An 18999-nucleotide genomic window follows, 5' to 3' on the forward strand; every position below is an offset into this window, starting at 1 on the left:
GGAACGGAACGGAAGGGAATGGAGCAGAACAGAACAGAACAGAATTAAAAAAAAATTGTCTCACAACAAAATACCTTACTCCGCCAGGCTTGAAACTCTTGGTTTAGACAACTTACAACTCCGTCGTCTCCGTTCCAACTTAATTATAGTTCATAAAATCATATACCAAAATGTCCTACCTGTTAACAACTACTTCACCTTCAACTGCAACAACATCTTGCTATGTGTTTTTTTTGTTTTTTATCCTTGCTGTTTTTGTTTCTGTTTTAAATGTAGTGGTATTGATGTGTGTATTATATATATATATATATATATATATATATATATATATATATATATATATATATATATATATATGTATATAAATAAATTTTATTTAAATAATAAAATAAATAAATAAATAAAATAATAAAAAGAAACTGCAACAACACATGAGCACAAAATCGATTTAAACTAAATGTCAACTGCTCCAAACTTGACTGCAAAAAATACGACTTCAGCAACAGAGTAATTAACACCTGGAATGCACTACCTGATTCTGTGGTTTCTACTCCTAACCCCAAAACCTTTCACCTTAGACTATCTACAATTGACCTCTCCCCCTTTCCAAGAGGTCTGTAAGGGGTGTGCATAAGCGCACCACTGTGCCTACCGTCTCTGTCCTATTGTCTTCTTTTGTTACTTTTTATCATTACTTATCTAATGCTTTATTTGTACAAATTATCACCCTATAATTGTTTGACTAAATAAATAAATAAATAAATAATAAATAAATAAATAAATAAATAAATAAATAAAATTCTTTATTGGTCAAGTGTGATAGGACACACAAGGAATTTCTCTTTGTTGCATAAAAGAAAAGATTCATTTGTCAAGAATCCTGAGGTACAACACTTAATGATTGCCATAGGGTACCAATAAGCAATCAGAAAACAATCAATATTAATATAAACCGTAAGGATACAAGAAACAGGTTACAGTCATACAGTCATAAGTGGGAGGAGATGGGTGATAGGAATGATCAGAAGACTAATAATAATAGTAATGCAGTCTTAGCGAATAATTTGACAGTGGTGAGGGAATTATTTGTTTAGCAGAGTGATGGCATTCGAGAAAAAGCTGTTCTTGTGTCTTGTTGTCTTGTGCTCTATAGTATTGTTTTTAGGGTAGAAGTTGAAACAATTTATGTCCAGGATGTGAGGGGTCAGTAAATATTTTCATGATCCTCTTTTTGACTTGTGCAGTATACACAATGGAAGGAAGGTTGGCAGTGATTGTTTTTTTCTGCCGTTCTGATTATCCTCTGAAATCTGTGTCTGTCTTATTGGGTTGCAGAACCAAACCAGAAAGTTACAGATGTGCAGATGACAGACTCAATGATTCCTCCCTAGAACTGTATCAGCAGCTCCTTGGGCAGTTTGAGCTTCTTGAGTGCTTCCTTTCATAGTGATGCTCTGAAGAAATATGATCCTTAGCTTTAAGAACTTTACATAGATGAAATATATTTGCATTATACAATGTACATATAAACACACACGCCACAATAGACTGGGCCAAAGTAGACGTGACCAGTGATGGATGCAATTGGAAGCATGAACTTGCTAACCAAGGAAATTGAGTCTGCAACTGAAGCACTTGCATTGGGCAGCTAAATGAAACAGATGTGAAGCAAAGTCACAGTATTTTGCAGCCCAGTACAGTTGGTATTTTTGAAGGCGGTGGTGGTGGTGGTAGTGGGGAGAAATCCCTTTATATTTGCCTGCTAACTGGAACAGTTTATGGCTTAGATTAATGTCAGCAAGATAAAGAGAATGTCTGAAGCTGATCTACAGATGTTTAATTGCAAATCATTACAACCATCAGTTTGCAGAGTCTAAAGATAAGGTTGCCATTGTTAACTTGGATATTATAGACAATTCTGTCATTCGGGCATTGGCAAACACTTCTGTTCTTTCTGGTTTGGAATTTCTTGTCTTTTCTGGTTCCTAATTTGATAAATAGTCTCCCTTTGCAAACTTTGATCCACTGTACTTTTTTTAGCACCTCAGAAGGCCCCTTTAACACCCTCCTCTCTTTTCTGCTTGGTCTTCCATTTCATCAGCACATTTCAGCTAAAGGACTGTGAAAGTGAATCAAGGACCGTCCTGGACTTCTTCAGATTGTCCATTGTTCTAGACATTTTCCCCTTCACCCTACTCTGATTTGATCCCTCTGTTAGTTTTATTTCCTTGTCCACATTTTAAGCCTTTTTCTTTTTTCTAGGCTCCAATTTTCTCGCTTTCCCTTAAACATCATAATTTACAGCCCAGACAACTTGCTCTGGAAAAGGCCAGGGTCAGGGTTGTTAGTCTTCTACAATTCTATGTGTAAAGGCTTGGTACATTGTCTAGAAAGTGATGCTAGAAGCTGGTTTCTGAGAAATAATTGTTTCTTCTCTTTTCCAGGGGCCTTTCCTTCTTACAGAAAACAAAAAAAATTCCACTAACTGTGGGACAGAGGATGAAACTAAGAAATGAACACTGGTATAAAAACAAACACACACCCTCCCCATGTTCTGGAAGTCCAAATGTGTGTTGGAGAATACACTCCTATCACACAGGTACCAAAGCATTATTTCACTGCCAATCTTCCATGAAGCAACTTGTCTTTTTGATGTAAACACTAAAATGAGCAGTCAGATCTTGGTTTTTGAGGCTTCTGATAAGTTTATTGAATGTTCAAAACAGAGGTGGGTTCCTCTCGGTGTGCCCCAGTGTGCTGCTCTTGTAGCGGCCCGCCTATTGCACAATTTGCGTGCGATGGTTCTGGTGCCATCTTTGCTGATCCGTGCATGGCGCCATCTTTTTTTCCTAATTGTCAGTGTGTTTTTTGCTTTCTGAACATGCGCAGAAGGAAAATCATCCCTCTGCACATGTGTGGAAGCAAAATTGCACAAGGACACACACGTGTGTAGCAAGTGGGCGCATACATGAAACTTTGCAATGCACATGCAGTGTACCGGTAGGAGGGTAAGAGAAACTCACCCCTGGTTCAAAAGCCCTGGAGATGTTTCAATGTGCTGACAACCAAAAATAATACAGGTATTATTAGAGGCGGGTCCCGGATTAGTGTCTCCCATAAGAAAGGGAAGGTGGGTGGGAAAGGAAGTGGAGCTGAGACAGAGAAGGAATGGGAAACATTTGGGAGACCTATTACTCCTGATAATGATATCATTGCCAGTAAGGACATTTTTCACATTGCTCAAAAGGGTTCAGGTGGGGTGGGAAGGGAAGAGATGAGGGAGAAAGAACTTTGATTTCAAGATTAGGAGGAAGTGGTTTTTATTTCAAAGACCATTTTCAAAGTGAAGTGAGGAAGTTTATCTAGCACCAGTTCCTTCCACCCACATATTTTCCAACGTTGTGATTAATCTTGGTTAAGGAAAAAAGCTTAAATATATGCATGAGCATAGTGGAATGCTTGAGCAAAGACCCTCTCACAGCTTGCATTGCAAATATTTATGGAATCTACACATTTTTGTTTCACCTTATGTCTTAATTGCTACTGATTCCCATTTTTTTTACTCCCGTTTCACTTTTCTGTTTGTTAAAAGAAATCTACAGCTAAGCAAAGAATTTGAGATTGGGAGGGAAGGACAAGGGATACATGAATAAATAAGGGAAAGAGTAATAATTATCTTTTTACATGCCATTTCTATGCTGGAAATTATATGAACCTAGCCATGTTTTCAACAACAACTACCAGGGAAAAAAAGAGAGAAGGCGAGAGAGAGAAACTGGTTGGTCTTTGAAGACCCAAAATGAACACAGACAGAGCTTCTCATTATTTGCAGTATTCTTTGAACAGTTTTCCCAGTGCATTTTCAGATCATGTTGGTGGATTTCAATTTTCATTTTACATATAAGTTTCAAGAAAATAATGGAACTTTAAAACAAGCAAAATATGTATTTGATTGACAATTTATTGAAAAAACTTCTATTGAGTATTCACTGCAAACTGCTTCAAGGATCCCTAGAGACAACTGAAATATGTAGAAGCAAGATCTTTTTTTTTCCAAAGTGTTTTAAAGGGAAGAATAAATATCTTTTTGGTCCACATGCAGTCACACAATTAAAAATGTAAATTAAATGGATAATTTTCTTGCATGAACCTTATAAAATCTTTGTATGAGGCGCAATGTAAATAGAACTGCACTCTTTACATTTGATAATTATCTTCTACTTCTTTTAAAGACATGGTTGATTTTGCAAACAGTGACTTATATGCTTGGTCTTCTTCAGTTTTGAGAGAGTTCTGAATAACTATCTTTAAATCTTTAAAAAATAGATTCAGGTATCTGCTTACAACAAATAGGATTGGGTTAATTTTGGCCCACCCAGTGGAAAGCCTCAATGAAATGGACAAGATCTACAGGCTTATGCATCTCGTATTTGTGTCCCAGGCTTGTTTTGTATTTCAAAAATATTGATTACCTTGTAATCTACATGACTTGTAACCAGAAGCACATAAATATTGGATTCAAATTCAACATTGGATTCAGAAGATTTTGAGCAACACTATTGAATTAAAACCAGAGAAATACCTTTCAGGTATCTTACCAGATAACTTTGATAAAGAAGAGACATATTTAATTATGCATATAGTTACGGCTGCAAGGATTATGTATGCACAAAACTGAGGTTTTCTTTATTTGATAATATTATATAAGTTCTATAGAATGTTTTTTTTAATTGAAGAAAATAAGCCTCCGTAGAATGATCAATAGAAAAAGAAAAAATTATATATGTTTTACTTTAAGCATGGTTTCAGTATTTGTACTTACTGGTATGTATTGTTTTTTTATTCTATGTTGGAGAAAAAATAAAATTTCTATTTGGGGAAAAAAATTGATTACCTTGTAATCTACATGACTTGTAACTATTCATTTAGTGGCCATTCAAAGTTACAATGGCATTGAAAAAAGTGACCAATGACTTCTTTTCACTTCTTTTGACCATTGCAATATTCCTGTGATCATGTGATCAAAATATAGAACTTGACAACTGGTATGTGTTTATGATGGTTTGGTATTGCAAAAGTCATATGATCACAAAGTCTATGGGGAAGCCAGATGCATTTAACAACTGTGCTACTAATGTAATTGGGGGCAATATGCTGGCTCTGTTAAACAGTGCTGTTGCTAACAGGTTGCAAGCCGCCTTGAGTCTAAGGAGATGGGCGGCATTAAAACAAAAAGAAAAAATAAATAAATAAATAAATTGCAGTGATTCACTTAACAGCTGTGGCTACAAAGGTCATAAAAAAGAAGCAAAAGTCAATTGACAGCTGTTTCACTTAGCAACAGAAATTTTGGGCTCAATTGTGGTTTGTACTTTCTTTGGAATTTTTTAATTTTTTCACCACCTTTACATCCATATCTATACCACAATATCAACATGTTACAAACATTCATTTTCCCAATATATCATAAACAAATATCTTCACTGTTTATACTTTTATCTCCTGTTTGTTTTCCTTCTATATTTTGTGTTATTTCCTTCCCTCTGTCTCCCTCCCTCTCTCTTATCTTTCCCCCCGCCCTCGCTCTTATCTATTTCCCTCCTACCTCTATTATGTGGTTGACAGACGTGTTTTCCAGAACCCTACATTTATTCCAACATTGGTGCTATTCTTAAACTAACATCTTCCCTTCTTTATATTTAACTATATAATATATTCTTTTAGGTATAGCTACTAGTATCTAATGCTGCCTCCTTCCTCCTATTTTTGTCACCTGAGTGTACCTATTGTGGTTGGTAGGCTACCTGTAGGTTGAAGGCTACCTGTATGAGCAAGCTTTACTTTACTGACTAAAAGTGTAGAATGCTTGTTAACTAAAGATCCTTAATTGTATTTTTAATAAAAAAATATAACCACAATGATAAAACAATTAATACAAACTGAACTTTGCAGCTTCTATGAAATCATCTCTCCAAGGGTTTTTTTATCCCTTCTCACAAAATGCTTCAACAAGCCTCCTTTGTAAATCCAGTATGAGAAGATTATTCAGACCATTCACTTGGTGAATCACAGAGTCATTTAATAACCATGTTACTGATTTAACAACTATGGTGAAACACTTAACAACTGTGGCAAAAAAAGGTTGTAAAATAGAGCAAAATGTACTTAACAACAAATATTTGGGACTCAATTATAATCATACGTTGAGGACTAGCTGTATTAAGATATCACCAATTTAGGACATGAGAAAAAGCAAAACAATTCTTGATTAAAATTAGAAAAATAATAGAAGAAATAATAAAAGATCATATTGATTGGAAGCCAGACATCTTTGCCAGGATTGTATATGTATCAAAATGGAAGAATAACAATACAGTGGTACCTCGAGATACGAGTTTAATTCGTTCCGGACCTGGGCTCTTAAGTCGAGCAGCTCTTATCTCGAACGACTTTTCCCCATAGGAATTAATGTAAATAATTTTAATTGGTTCCAGCCCTCAAAAAACTCACAAAGTTAGTCTAAATTATGCAGAAAGACATGTTTTTAATGAAGAAATGTACATGTACATATAAATGAATAATGAAGTTTCTTTCACTTAACTTGTAAACTTTCTTAAACTTTTAAATTTACATATGTTCAACTTCTCTGCCACCCAATCCTGTAGGACAGAGGTCCCCAACCCTTTTTGCACCAGGGACCGGCTTTAAGCGATCAAGAGAGGAATGGGTGAATGAATGGACGGAGGGTGGGAAGGAAGGAAGGAAAGAGGGAAGGGACAGGAACAGAGGAAGGAAGCAAGGAAACTTATGAAAGGGGAGAGTAAGAGAGGAATGAGTGAAGGGAGGGAGGGAGGGAAGAAGGTGGGAAGGAGAAAGAAAAGAAGAAATAGAGGAAGGGAAGGTAAAAGAGAGAAAGAAAAAGAGCAAGAAAGAAAGCAAGAAAGAAAGAAAGGGGGAAGGGACAGGAACAGAGGAAGGAAGCAAGGAAACTTATAAAAGGGGAGAGTAAGAGAGGAATGAGTGAAGGGAGGGAGGGAGGGAAGAAGGTGGGAAGGAGAAAGAAAAGAAGAAATAGAGGAAGGGAAGGTAAAAGAGAGAAAGAAAAAGAGCAAGAAAGAAAGAAAGAAAGAAAGAAAGAAAGAAAGGGGGAAGGGACAGGAACAGAGGAAGGAAGCAAGGAAACTTATGAAAGGGGAGAGTAAGAGAGGAATGAGTGAAGGGAGGGAGGGAGGGAAGAAGGTGGGAAGGAGAAAGAAAAGAAGAAATAGAGGAAGGGAAGGTAAAAGAGAGAAAGAAAAAGAGCAAGAAAGAAAGAAAGAAAGAAAGAAAGAAAGGGGGAAGGGACAGGAACAGAGGAAGGAAGCAAGGAAATTTATGAAAGGGGAGAGTAAGAGAGGAATGAGTGAAGGGAGGGAGGGAGGGAAGAAGGTGGGAAGGAGAAAGAAAAGAAGAAATAGAGGAAGGGAAGGTAAAAGAGAGAAAGAAAAAGAGCAAGAAAGAAAGCTGCAAGCACCACCCCCCCCCGAGCCCCCCAGGCCGGCTGCAACCTTTTAAAACACGCGCGCCGCTTCGCAGCTGTCTCCTGAAGCCGAACGCGGAAGTTAGCGTTTGGCTTCAGGAGACAGCTCCTTGGCGCTTGTATCTCGAATTTGGGCTTGTAAGTAGAACAAAAATATCTCTCCCCTCCCAGCTCTTATCTCGAGTTGCTCTTAAGTAGAGCAGCTCTTATGTCGGGGTTCCACTGTATACCAAATGATGATTAAATCATAAGTAAAATCTTTGTACTGAAATGGACAAGATAATGAAAGAATTACAGGAAAAGGAAGAATCAGAATACTATTTAACCTTGAATAGATTTTATGAATGGTTAAAGAACAGGGATACTTCATTATAGAATGTGTAAATATCACCTTACCAAATGTATATACAGTTTAAGTATGTAATTAAACAAAATGGAAAACATATATATGTAATGTATGCCGGAGAGGGGTGGCATACAAATCTAATAAATAATAATAATAAAATAATATATATATATATATGTAGATTGTTCTGAGTTCGGGTTTTGCCCTGTGTAATGTTTTGCATGTCTATGCGACGTTTCGGTGAAATCACATTCACCATCTTCAGGCTGGAGTTCCAATCTTTGTGTTGTTGTAAATGGAATATTAGCAAACTGACATTTCTTCTTAGTATGTAGTGTGGGGGTGGAGATTTGCTTTGAATGTAGCAAATAGATTGGGTGACTATGCTTCAGTGATCTGATTGGTTGGTGTAATCATAGTTGTTAGAAGGAATGACATGAAGATTTTATGAAGTTTTTTGTTTAAGGCTGATTTCCAAATATAAAATTCTAAAATCATAATAATTAGAAGGATTGACATGTTGATTATTATGAAGTGTTTATTTTGTTTAAGGCTGGTTTCCAAATCTCTGGCAGGCGGGAGGTATCATCTCTTTTATTTAAACAAAGGGGTCTCCTCTCAATTTCGATAGCTTCTAGAGAGATTCTTTTATATAAATTCTCTGTTTTGTGGAGTAATTTAAACTTTAAATAAAATCAACCCAGATACTGCTAACAAAATCAGACTTAAAGTCACTAATATTCTCTGCTCTAGTAAACCTCCTAAAAGCAACATACAGCAGGAAGAAAGAGATGCTCTTATCAATCTGAAGAAAAACCAGGAAATAATAATCCTCCCAGCCGATAAAGGAAACTCCACTATAGTAATGAACACAGCAGAATACAAAGAAAAAATGACAAATCTACTACAAAACCCGGCCTACAAACTCCTAAGCACAGATCCTACCACCTACCTAGAAAAAACCACCAAATCTAAAATCAAGGCCTCTCCCATCAGCGAAGAAATCCAGCAAAAAATCATCCCCAGAGAAAAATCTTCCATATGTCCAAAACTCTATGGCCTTCCAAAAATACACAAAGAAGGAATACCTCTCAGACCAATAGTCAGTTCTATAGGCTCCCCTCTACAAAACCTTGCCAAATTTTTAGCCAAATACCTTCAACCATATACAGAAACTATTACCTCATATGTTCAAAATTCATTCCACTTTATACAAATAATTAAAAAACAAAACCTACAACCCGATGACCTACTTGTAAGTTTCGATGTCGTGTCCCTGTTCACACAAATACCTATTAAAGAAGCCTTGACAGCTATCCAGGACAAACACAAACCCCCCAAATATATCCTAGACCTTACCAACCACTGCCTGACCAATACATACTTCATCTATAATGAACAAAGATATAAACAGATAGAGGGAGCCCCCATGGGATCACCTCTATCACCTGTCATAGCCAACCTCTATATGGAATATTTCGAAAATAATGCTTTAGAGCCAGCCAAATATAAACCCAAACTTTGGCTGAGATATGTTGATGATACCTTTGTAATTTGGCCACATGGTAAAGAAAAATTAGACAATTTCCTCACACATCTCAACAGCCTACACCCCAAAATACAGTTTACTATGGAAACAGAAATCAATGATCAACTTCCCTTTCTAGATGTACTGGTCTATAAAAAACCCAATGGCAGCCTAGGACATACTATCTACCAAAAGAAAACCCATACCAACCGTTATCTAAATGCACACTCACACCACCACCCCGCACAAATCACCTCAGTGGCCAAAACTCTCATCACCAGAACCAAACGCTTAGCTGACCATGAGCACTTAAAACTGAATTGAACAAACTCAAAGATGTACTAATTTCTAATGGATTCAAAGAGAAAACAATAACAAACCTAATCAATAAAGAGACACCCCCCAAAAAACAAGATCAAGAACAGGACAATGGCACCACCAACCTTCCTTACATCAAAGGCACCACGGATAAAATTAGTAAAATTCTGCACAAACATAACATCAAAACCTCATTTTGCACTAACCAAAAAATATCTAATATCCTAAGGAGCCCCAAAGATAAAATCCAATTGGAATACCAAGGAATCTATGAAATCCCTTGCAAAACATGTGCAGCCACATACATTGGACAAACTAACCGAAGAGTGAGCCAACGCATAGCAGAACATGTGAATGCAGTCAAAAAACAAGAAAAGACCTCCTCCCTTGTCCAGCACATTAAAAAAACAGGGCACGAAATTGAGTTTGAAAAAACTAAATTACTCCACAAAACAGAGAATTTATATAAAAGAATCTCTCTAGAAGCTATCGAAATTGAGAGGAGACCCCTTTGTTTAAATAAAAGAGATGATACCTCCCGCCTGCCAGAGATTTGGAAACCAGCCTTAAACAAAATAAACACTTCATAATAATCAACATGTCAATCCTTCTAATTATTATGATTTTAGAATTTTATATTTGGAAATCAGCCTTAAACAAAAAACTTCATAAAATCTTCATGTCATTCCTTCTAACAACTATGATTACACCAACCAATCAGATCACTGAAGCATAGTCACCCAATCTATTTGCTACATTCAAAGCAAATCTCCACCCCCATACTACATACTAAGAAGAAATGTCAGTTTGCTAATATTCCATTTACAACAACACAAAGATTGGAACTCCAGCCTGAAGATGGTGAATGTGATTTCACCGAAACGTCGCATAGACATGCAAAACATTACACAGGGCAAAACCCGAACTCAGAACAATCTACATACATATACCCGTGAAAATTTACGAAAACATATATATATATATATATATATATATATATATATATATATATATATATATATATTTTTTTTTTCTTATGTCGGATCACCCAGCTAAAAACATTTAACATATATATATATATATATATATATATATATATATATATATATATATATATATATATAAAGAGATAATATCTTCTGAAGAAATTCATGAAAGATATGTAAGAAATAGGATAAAATAGACCAGAAAATAGATATTTATATATAGAAGAACAGATATAGATATAGAAAAGAATGCTAAATTTTTACAGTATATGTATATGAAATTTTGTGGACTGATTTTACACTATAATTAAGACAGAAACTAAAATTCCTAACTTTGTATCTTTGTATGTTATATAATGTTTTGTGTATATAAAATAATAGTGATAGTGATAGTGATAACAACAACAACAACAATAATAACCAGTTTCTTCTGTTTGGCTGGTGTACTATTTTTCCCTTATCATTCTTATAACTTGCCATTTTTAAATCGAATTTCATCAGTCTCAATCTTCTCCAGTAAAACCCAGTCATCTTCCATAACATCTTTGAAACTCAGTCTAACTACAGAAGCAGTCACTATCAAGTTTAACTTCTGCAGTCACTATCAAGTTTAACTTCTGGGTCCATTGTTCAAAAATATCCTTCAATATATTGAAAGTTAGAATACTTTGCTCCATTCTGTATTAGTAAGTCAAATTTCATTGCAATGTTTAGTTCCTTCTAGTTCCTGCTAGTATCTAACCTTCAAAGTCCCATCTTCAAGACAAAGTATTTTCCCATGTGCGTGCTTCATATATTTAATTCCAAAATCTTATTTCAAAGTTATCTGGAACTTTAGTCAGTTTGTAACATTCTAAAGTCAAAACTTTAATCCCTATTTTGCTTTTCATTCCAGAAAAAGCATCTGCTTGATGGCCAGTTCTTCATTTCATTATAATAGTTTGCCCACAAATCCAGATAGTTAGTTTTTTAATTGCTGCTCCAACTTTTTAACATTTGCAGATTAAATAAAATATTTGCTACATTTCCCATTTCTCAGATTCAATATGCTAGCATGAAATTTGCTAATAATCAAAGGTTAGCATAGACATCTAAGGATAACGCCAACATTTTAGAAGGTGTGATTACATTATATCAGTGAAAGTTCTCATAGTGGTGTGATATTGTTAAATCAATGAGAGGCAGAGAATCTGAGCCAGGGTGCACCCGACTCAACCATGTTTCTTTTCATCTAAATCTGTGGTGATCCTAGCATTGACTGCCTGAGACTTCTGATACAATATCTTCCACTATTCTCTTGATGCAGAGAACATCCAACTGTTCCATACATCTGGTATCTATTATATAGCCTTCTAGCTCAGTACTCTAACACATAGGATGGGCAATTATACAGTGAAACTTGAAAAATTAAAATATAGTGCAAAAGTTCATTTATTTCAGTAATGCAACTTAAAAGGTGAAACTAATATGTGTGAGAGACTCATTATATGCAGAGCAAGATAGTTCAAGCCATGATTTGTCATAATTCAGATGATTATGGGATACAGCTCATGAAAACCGCAAATCCATCATCTCAGAAAATTAGAATATTGCATGCAATCAATAAAACAAGGATTGTACATACATCATTATCATATCTCTGAAAAGAATAAGCATGTGCATGCACTCAGTACTTGGTTTGGACCCCTTTTGCAGCATTTACTGCCTCAGCCTGTGGCACTGCTGGGTCCAGGATGCTTCAATAGCGGCCTTCAGCTCTTCTGCATTGTTCAGCTTCAGGTGTCTTATCCTCTCTATGGGGTTCAGGTCAGGTGAGTTTGCTGGCCAATCAAGCACAATAATCTCATTGTCATTAAACCAGATTTTTGTGCTTTTGGCAGTGTGGGCAGGTGCCAAGTCCTGCTGGAAAATGAAGTCAGCATCCCCATAAAGCTCATCTGCAGAAGGAAGCATGAAGTGCTCCAAAATTTCCTGGTAGATGGCTGCATTGACCTTGGACTTAACGGAGCACAGTGGACCAACACCAGCAGATGACATGGCTCCCCAAATCAACACAGACTGTGGAAACTTCACACTGGACTTCAAGCATCTTGCAGTGTGTACCTCTCCATTATTCCTCCATACTCTGGGTCCTTGTTTTTCAAATGAGATGCAAAAGTTGCTCTCATCAGAAAAGAGGGCTTTGGACCAGGTCTGTTTTTTTTTAGTCCAAATAAGATGCTTCTGACATTTGTTGTTCAGAAGCAGCTTGACAAGAGGAATACAACATTTGAAGCTCATGTCCAGGATCCGTCTGTGTGGTGGCTCTTGATGCACTGACTCCAGTCTCAGTCCACTGCTTGTGAAAGTCCCCAACACTTTTGAATGGCCTTTTCCCGACAATCCTCTCCAGGCTGCCATCATCACTACTGCTTGTGCACCTTTTCCTTCCACATAACTTTCTATTAATGTGCTTTGATATAGCACTTTGGGAACATTCAATTTCATTTGCAATTATCTTTTGAGGTTTTCTCTCCTTATGAAGGGTTCCAATGATGATTTTCTGCACAACTGTCAGGTCAGCAGTCTTTCCCATGTGATTCCTACTGAACCAGACTGAGAGACCATTTAAAGGCTCAGAAACCCTTTGCAGGTTATATGACTTAATTAGCTGTTTAAAGTGGGACGCTTTGAGCCTGGAATATTACCCCTTTTCACAATATTCTATTTTTTTGAGATTGTGGATTTGGGGTTTTCATGAGCTGTACCCCATAATCATCACAATTATGACAAATTACAGCTTGAACTCTCTTGCTTTGCATGTAATGAGTCTGTCTCGTATATCAGTTTGACATTTTAAGTCCCATTACTGAAATAAATGAACTTTTGCATTATATTCTAATTTATTTTTTTGAGTTTCACCTATATATCTCCTTATGTTACATATCATACAGCAATATTTTCAAATTTTTATTTACTGCTAATGTGGAGTTATATAAACTGGAGGATGATTTGATGAATTATCCAAATTTATCTTTTCATTTATCTTTCTGATCCTACCATCTCTAGAACTCGGCAGAGTAAATATATATACATATAATGGTCTACATAATTTAAATCTTAATGTCATAATATTAAAATAAAATGTACAATACGTAGTGAATCCAACATGCATATTTTTGGATTATCTGACAATCTGATTCAGTGATGTTCATTGTTTTATATATAAACTATTTTGAGTCTTTTGGCTGTAAATAAAATTATTAGTTTTATTTGTCTGTATATGATGTCATGCTTCTGAACTGACAATTTCTAATTCTCTTCAAATTCTTAGGTTAGATACTGTAGGGATGATACACAATTGTGGACTGTTTCTAAACTGGCTGATAACTAAAAGTCATATGCAACATAATATCAGTGAACATTGGCAAATGTGAATTTTTACAACCAGATAGTTAGAAAATACTGAGCATGCTGTTCCCTTTCAGAATAAACGATATTATGCACAGCATAAGATGAGAATATGTAATAATAAACTAAAATAATTAATTGCATGAGATAAGAAAAAGAAATATAGCTAAAACCAATTCATACCAATACCATTCATCCAACCTGTCCATTCTTTTTTTTTCTTTGTAAACCACAGTTACTTCCTCAATGTCCTTACACTACTTTGTCTATTGCCTTTTGTTCTTTAAACTCAGCAATTTATTTTTGAGAATCTCATCAACTCCATCCAACCATGACTTTTTCTGTCTTTCCCTTCCGTTAAAACCATTCGCTCTTTTAAAAATGTGTTTATTTAGTTACTCATTCATTCTGCCTACCTAACCAAATCACCTCAACATCCTTTTTTCATACTGGTCAGTCTATGTCCAGCTCTAATTTCTTTTAACAAAGAGGATAGAAGCATATTCTTATATATAGAAATGTTTGGGGGGAGGGTTGAAAATTACATTTCATGTATTTGAAATAAAACTTTTTATAAGATATTCACAGTCACTATTATCGTTCATAACTGAGTTTCCAAATGGTCCAGACACTTTTCTGTATTTTCTCACCTCCTTTTCACCCAACCTCATGTAACAAAACTATGTTTTCCTCTTAGTCACATTCAGGTAGGATGCTGATCAATTTTCCCCAGAATTTATAATTTTATATGAATGTATAAAAATCTAGATGGCACCAAAACTGTAAGTGTAGCACACCACCTTCAGTGATCTCACAGCACATACAATCTTTATCTTTAATGCTGGGCACTTGGAGCACAGCTTGACTAATATGAAATAATGGCAAAGGCATTACAAATAAAGTTGTTGTTGTTAGTTGTGAAGTTGTGTCTGACCCATCATGACCCCATGGACAATGTTCTTCCAGGCCTTGTTATTTTCTACCATTCTATGGAGTCTATTTAAGCTCATGCCTACTGCTTCAGTGACTTCATTCAGCCACCTCATTCTCTGTTGTCCCATTCTTCTTTTGCCCTTAATCTTTCCCAACATTAGGCTCTTCACCAGTGAGTCTTTCCTTCTCATTTGGTGGCCAAAGTATTTGAGTTTCACCTTCTGGATCTGGCCTTCTAAACAGCAGTCAGGGTTGATCTCCTCTAGGACTGATCAGTTTGATTGCCTTGCTGTCCAAGAGTCTCGCAGGAGTCTTCTCCAGAACCTTAGTTCAAATGCCTCAATTCTTTGGCACTCAGTCTTTCTTATGGTCCAGCTTTTACAACCATACATTGCAACTGGAAAAAAACCCATAGCTTTGACTATACACATTTTTGTTGGCAGGGTGTTGTATTTGCTTTTTAGTATGCTGTTCAGATTTTCCATAGCTTTCCTCCACTAGCTTTGTTGTTGCTCAGATTTCCTAAGGCCCATTTGAATTCACATTCTAAAATGTCTGGCTCGAGGTCAGTGACCACCCCATTGTGGTTATCAGGGACATTAAGTTCATTCTTGTATAGTTCTTCCGTGTAATTTTACCATCTCTTCTTAATCTCTTCTGCCTCTGTTAGAAACCTGCCATTTTGGTCCTTTATCATGCCCATCTTTGCATGAAACATTCTCTTCATATTTCCAATTTTCTTGAAGAGATCTGTGGTCCTCCCTATTCTATTGTTTTCTTCTATTTCTTTGCACTGTTCATTTAAGAAGATATTCTTATCTGTTCTAGCTATTCTCTCTGGAATTCTGCATTAATTGGGTGCATCTTTCTCTTTCTTCTTTGCCTTTTGCTTCCCTGCTTTCATCAGCTTTTTGCAAAGCTTCCTCAGACAGCCATTTTGCTTTCTTGCATTTCTTTTACTTTGGGATGGTTTTAATTGCTACCTCTTGTACAATGTTGCAAACCTCCATCCATAGTTTGTCAGACACTCTACCTATCAGATCTAAGTCCTTAAATCTATTGTTACCTCTACTGTATATTCATCAGAGATATGATTTAGTTCATATCTGAGTGGCCTAGTGATTTTTCCCTATTGTCTTCAATTTAAGCCTACTTTTTGCAACAAGAAGCTCATGCTCTGAGCCACAGTCAGCTCCTGATCTTCTTTTTACTGACTGCATAGAGCTTCTCCATCTTTGGCTACAGAGCACATAGTCAATTTTTGTGTTGATCGTCTGATGATGTCCATTTGTAGAGTCGTCTCTTGGATTGTTGGAAAAGAATGTTTGCTATGACCATCATATTATTTTGACAAAATTTTATCAGCCTGCGCCCTGCTTCATTTTGTACTACAAAGCCAAGCTTGCCTGTTATTCAAGTTAACTTTTGGCTTCCTACTTTAGCATTCCAGTCCCCCATGATGATAAGGACATAAGGTTCTATACGGTTTCATAGAACTGGTCAATTTCATCCTCTTCAGCACCAATGGTTGGGGCATAGACATGGACTACTATGATATTGAATGGTTTGTCTTGGATTTGAACTGAGATCAATCTGTCATTTTAGGGATTATATCCGAGTATTGCTTTCCCTACCTTTTTATTGACTATGAAAACTACTCCATTTCTTCTGAGGGATTCTTTCCCACAGTATACCTAATGGTCATTTGAATTAAATTCCACCCATTCTTGTCCATTTTAGTTCACTGATTCCTCAGATGTCAATATTCAGCCTTGTCATCTCTTGTTTGAGCATGTCCAGCTTGTCTTGATTCATGGATCTTACATTCCAGATTCCTATGGAGAAAAGATCTTTACTGCATTTGAGTTTCCTTTCACCACCAGATACATCCATAGCTGAGCATCCTTTCAGCTTTGGCCTAGATGCTTCACTCTTTCTAGCACTACTAATACTAGCCTTCTGCTCTTCCCCAATAGCATATTGGACACCTTCCAACCTGAGGGGCTCATCTTCCAGCATCATATCTTTATCTCTTTTGGTACTGTCCATGGGTTTTCATGGCAAAGATATTGGAGTTATCTCTCTAAGATATTCTCCAGTGGATCATGTTTTGTCAGAACTCTCTGCTATGACCTGTCCATCTTGGGTGCCCTGCATGGCACAGCTCATAGCTTCATTGAGCTGCACAAACCCCTTTGTCATGACAATGCATGAAGATTTCAAACAAAGCATATTCATAGTATTCTATGTAGTTTAGGGTCCCTAATGGAGATATCACAGTCAACACACTGTTGCCCACGTTCCATCATTTATGTGCAAGCTTTATATTGATGCATTAAGGTAGGTTTCAGTTAGTTTCAGGACAGAAGAAATGATAATGAATCTTGAGAGCAATATCTTCAAAAGTGGAAATACAAAATCTGAAACAAAACAAATATTCAAGATTTTAAAAGGTCCAGAATTCAACAACAACACTAAGGTAAATATAATGGTTTTGCTTACATGTGACAAAAAGCTGCTATGTCACTTTTCCTCCAAGTCTTCAGGACAATATACATGGATTTTACTTCTCACTTCACATTATCTGTGCAACTCCAGGGAGTAGATTAATATGAGCCTGTCTGTCTGCTCTGCTATTCTACTTTCTCAGGCCAGCACGACATGCAACTGATGGAGTGCTATGTAGTCTGTGAAAGCTTTTGCAGAATAAATTTATTCATCTATCATCAGGATGAGTAACTATATGCCATTTCTAGCAGAGAGAGATTATGCTGCAAAACATCAAAAATCAGATGGCAGAATTTAGGAAATATGATTCTAGGGCTTTCTTGGGGTTTTGGCTAGTCAGGAGGAGAAGGTGCTTAAGGGTAAGAATGACAATAGCATACTTCTGCTCTGTTTCTCTTTTCACCTATTACACGCACACACACACACACACACACACAGTAAAAATTAATAACAATGAGCCACCTTTTGACAATATCATTGCATAATCGATTCTGTTCTGTAGTCCTAGCATGCTAGCTAATTCACAACATCACACTTGGTGTAGACCAGGACTAAGCAATTGGTCGTTCTTCAGTTATTTTTAGTCTAATTATCATCAGTCCAGTCACCATGGCTCCTAAAGAAGGACTTGTGGTCATCTAATTTATCAGGCATCCAAATACAAAAAGATCCTTTGAAGGCCTCGATGTACTCATAACAACCCTTGTCCATACTTAAGGCAAACTATGCAATCTATTAAGCATGATGATTTCAAGATGCAGCATAAAGTATCTTAATGGAGAAGTGATGGGAGCGATACTTTTTCTCAAGAAAAATTGTATAGTAAAAAAAAAAGTTGCAGTAATATAAAGTAATTCATATTCTAATTGATCTGGGTTCTTTTCCCCCTCACATCTAACCAATGTGTTATAAGCAGACTATTTTGTATTAATTTCCATACTGGACATACTCGGACTCACCGGTGCTACTGATGCAATGTGTGTGCGGTTCTATGTGTGTGTGTGTGTCCCAGCTAGATTTTGCTTCTGCGCATGCACAGGAAGCAAAATATTGCAAAAGGACACACGCATGTGTGAGATTTTGGTGATGTTTTGCTTCTGCACATGCAAGGAAAATATCACCTAGATGTACGCATCGGCCTGCTGGTCACCCAGAGCTGCTCACGCATTGTAGTTTTCACTAACAGTGCACAGAGTGGCCTGTACTGGAAAGGAACCCAATACTGACACTTTCCATAGGAACATTTACTGATGTTGCTCCTGTTGAGCATAGTTTGTAAAACATTTTTTTGCCCTTGATATTCTTTCACTGCTGGGAAGTCCTTGTTTTTTTCAGGTTGCTTGACTCTCTGGTCTTTGTTTAACCTCCTTTAACTGGTTGCATACAGTCTCAATCACTTCTATACTCATCTTTCCTTACCCACCTTATGAAAAAATGCTGCAGCTGTTGAGAGTCTGCATGGCCCAGATTA

At 36.5% G+C, this 18999-nt stretch overlaps 1 pseudogene; it reads right to left on the reverse strand.

Moving 5' to 3' along the window:
* Positions 1-16135: 16135 nt before the first annotated feature.
* Positions 16136-17069, reverse strand: LOC139165393 (craniofacial development protein 2-like; annotated as a pseudogene).
* Between the last annotated feature and the right edge of the window lie 1930 nt (positions 17070-18999).

The sequence above is a fragment of the Erythrolamprus reginae genome, chromosome 3 (assembly GCF_031021105.1).
Source record: "Erythrolamprus reginae isolate rEryReg1 chromosome 3, rEryReg1.hap1, whole genome shotgun sequence".
Taxonomy (NCBI): Eukaryota; Metazoa; Chordata; class Lepidosauria; order Squamata; family Dipsadidae; genus Erythrolamprus; species Erythrolamprus reginae.